Source organism: Phascolarctos cinereus, unplaced genomic scaffold (genome assembly GCF_003287225.1).
Source record: "Phascolarctos cinereus isolate Bilbo 61053 unplaced genomic scaffold, phaCin_HiC Scaffold_4;HRSCAF=312, whole genome shotgun sequence".
Classification (NCBI taxonomy): domain Eukaryota; kingdom Metazoa; phylum Chordata; class Mammalia; order Diprotodontia; family Phascolarctidae; genus Phascolarctos; species Phascolarctos cinereus.
Genome location: NW_027555847.1, coordinates 115,284,502 through 115,287,943, shown reverse-complemented (window position 1 = coordinate 115,287,943; position 3,442 = coordinate 115,284,502). Strand labels below are relative to the sequence as shown.

General features: G+C 41.7%; 1 pseudogene; it reads left to right on the top strand.

Annotated features, from left to right (window-relative positions):
- The first annotated feature begins 623 nt into the window (after window positions 1–623).
- On the top strand, window positions 624–1,311 carry LOC110200390 (phosphoglycerate mutase 1-like; annotated as a pseudogene).
- The last annotated feature ends 2,131 nt before the right edge of the window (window positions 1,312–3,442 follow it).

Here is a 3,442-nt window from a genome sequence, read left to right as displayed (position 1 = left end):
ATAATTGTCCAGCCAAAGACTACTTAGAAGATCAGCAGGAAAGATCTGTTGCACCTGGATGAGAGCAGGAGCAGCTGCTTCCAGAGCTCTCAGCCCACAGGTGATAAGGGAGTTGAACAACTGGTCAGAAAGCAATTACGGGGTCTCTTTGCTAACACCAAGGTAGGACTCTGTTGCTTTGCCAATATGCATATCCAGGTCTCAGTCCTGGGTGGCAATCCCAGGCAAGTAGCAGCACTATCACATGACAGCTTGCAGCCACAGTGGAGTGGGGACCCTTCTCATAGTTGAAGGGCAGAAAAGAGTGTTTGAGGTGACTCACAGACCAGAGAACAGGACAGAAAAGTAGTAAACACCTCTCCTTAGAGCATACTGCCTTGGAAGAATGGAAAACTTATAGGTCCCTAGAGGTATCTCTGAAAACAGCTACACAACACCCCAGAAGACTGAGACAGTGTGCCCTCCTCCCTGGAAGCAGAAGTATATTTTAATGAATATTTAAAAGTGAAGCAATAGAGTGAAAAAATGAGCAAATAGGGCTGTGAGCTCCACCTGAATCTCAGTGTATGCTCACCTGTCTGTCAATCTCTTCAGTACATGCTGCCCCAACCCTCTGCCCTGCCATGGCCATCTACAAGCTGGTGCTGATCTGGCATGGAGAGAGTGCCTGGAACCTGGAGAACCACTTCAGTGGCTGATGCTGTCTATGAATTTGATATCTGCTTCACTTCGGTCCACAAGAGAAAAATTCATACCCTTTGGATAGCACTAGATACCATTAACCTGATGTGGCTACCTATAGTGAGGACTTGGCAACTCAGTGAGCAGAATTATGGAGGTCTGACAGGTCTCAACAAAGCAGAGGTAGCTGTTAAGCATGATGAGGCCAAGGTGAAGATCTGAAGACATCTCACCACCTCCAATGTAGACTGACCACCCCTTCTACAGCAACATCAGCAAGGACCATCATTATGCAGATCTGACTGAGGATCAGCTGCCCTCCTGTGAGAGCCTAAAGACACCATTGCCTGGACTCTACCCTTCTGGAATGAGGAAATTGTCACCCAGATCAAGGAAGGAAAGCATGTTCTGATTGTAGCCTACGGCAATAGTCTTCCAGGGATTGTCAAATATCTTGAGAGTCTGTCGGAAGAAGCAATCATGGAGCTGAATCTGCCCACTGGCATTGCCATCATGTATGAGTTGGACAAGAATCTGAAACCCATCAAGCCCATGCAGTTCCTCAGGGATGAAGAGACCATACCCAAAGTCATGGAGGCTGTGGCAGCCCAAGGCAGGGCCAAGAAGTGAAAGCAGGCTACTAGCATGTGCCAGCAGTAGCCAGATCCTTCACTTCTCACTATCTCTACCATATCTTTCCCCCACATAGTCCACACACTAACCATCCCCTTAGGGATCACAACAAATAGCTGTAGGTGGAGGACTGCTGATTCCTTTTCTCATTTCTTCCTCCCTATTTCAGACCAATTATTTTCTGTCCTGTTGCCCTTCCCCTCAACCACATTAGTCAGAATGCCTCCTGCGTGGTTTGGCTCAGTAAGGACCTGGTTAGGGATTAGGGATGGAGACATAGTTTGAAGTGACCAATGTGGGGAGTTGAAAGAAGCAGTTGGTCCAGTTTTTCCTATGAGCCAGTCCTACCAGTAAGGCAGTCCTCTCAGGGGCTGTTGTAGGAAGTTGCCTATAAGCCAGGTGGTTATTTAACAAATCATGAAAGTTTTATTTGGATGTTTCCTCTCTAATCCAAGGAAAATGAGAGGTTGTGCTAATGTTTACTGGTTGCATTTGCTTTCACAAAAGATGCTTCTAGGCTAGTTATTAATGGCTTTTGAAATTAAATTGTCCAACTTGATAGTCATGAGAGATCTCAAGCGAGTCAGAGAAGGGAGAATTCCTTGATTTCTAAGGGGTGGATGAGTATATCGTGCTGTTTCATAGCCCCTGCTCTGTTCTGTGGTAGTGAAATGCCCCTAGATCATGTTGAAATGTGTCTCGGTGTCCCATTGCTTATGTCCAGCCACCTGGGTCCTCATCAGTTTTAGCATAACTGGGTACTAACCTTGCCCCTCCCCTGCCCCTTTTTTGTTGTTCACTATAATAAAGGAGTGGTGTGCGATAAAAACAAAGTGAGCAAACAACAGCAAATTTTCTGACCAGAGAAAGTTACTATGGTGACAAAGAAGATCAAAACACACACTCAGAAGACAACAAAGTCAAACCTCCTACATCCAAAGCCTCCAAGAAAAATATGAATTGGCCTCAGGCCTTGGAAGAACTCAAAAAAGATTTTGGAAATCATATAAGACAGGTGGAGGAAAAATTGGGAAGAGAAATGAGAATGACACAAAAATCATGAAAAATGAATCAACAGCATGGTAAAGGAGACAAAAAATAGGGAAGGAAAATAACACCTTAAAAAACAGACTTGGCCAAATGGCAAAAGAGATCCAAAAAGCCAATGAAGAGAAGGGTGCATTAAAAAAGCAGAACTGGTTAAATGGAAAAGGAGGTACGAAAGCTCACTGAAGAAAATAATTCCTTAAATATTAGGGTTGAGCGAATGGAAGCTATTGACTTTATGAGAAATCAAGAAATAATAAAACAAAACCAAAAGAATGGAAAAAAGAAGACAATGTGAAATATCTTATTTGAAATATAACTGACCTGGAGATAATTTTAAAATTATTAGACTAAGGGCAGCTAGGTGGTGCAGTAGATAGAGCACTGTCCCTGAAGTCAGGAGGACCTGAGTTCAAATCTGACCAAACACTTAACACTTGCCAGCTGTGTGACCCTGGGCAAGTCACTTAATCGTAATGGCCTAAAAATTAAAAAAATTAAAAAAAAATTTTGACTATATAAAAACTGTGATCAGAAAAAAAAAGAGCCTAAACACCATGTTTCAAGAAATTATTAAGGAAAACTGTCCTGATAGTCTAGAACTAGGGTGTAAAATAGAAATTGAAAGAATCCACTGATCATCTTCTCAAAGAGATTCCTGAATGAAAACTCCCAGAAACATTATAGCCAAATTTCAGAGCTCCAAGTTCAAAAAGAAAATATTGAAAGTAGCCAAAAAGAAATAATTTAAGTATTATGGAGCCACAGTCAGGATAAAACAAGATTTTACAGCTTCTGCATTAAGGGATCACTGGGCTACAAAATACAAAGAGTACAAAGGAGCTAGAATTACAACCAAGAATCACCTACCTAGCAAAATGGAGTATAATCCTTCAGGGGAAAAATCATCATTCAATGAAATAGAGGACTTTCAAGCATTCTTGATGAAAAGCCACAACAGAATAGAAAATTTGACTTTCAAATATAAGACTCAAGAGAAGCATAAAAAGGTAAACAGGAAATGGAAATCATAAGGGTTTAATAAGGTTAAACTGTTTACATTCCTATATGGGAAAATGAT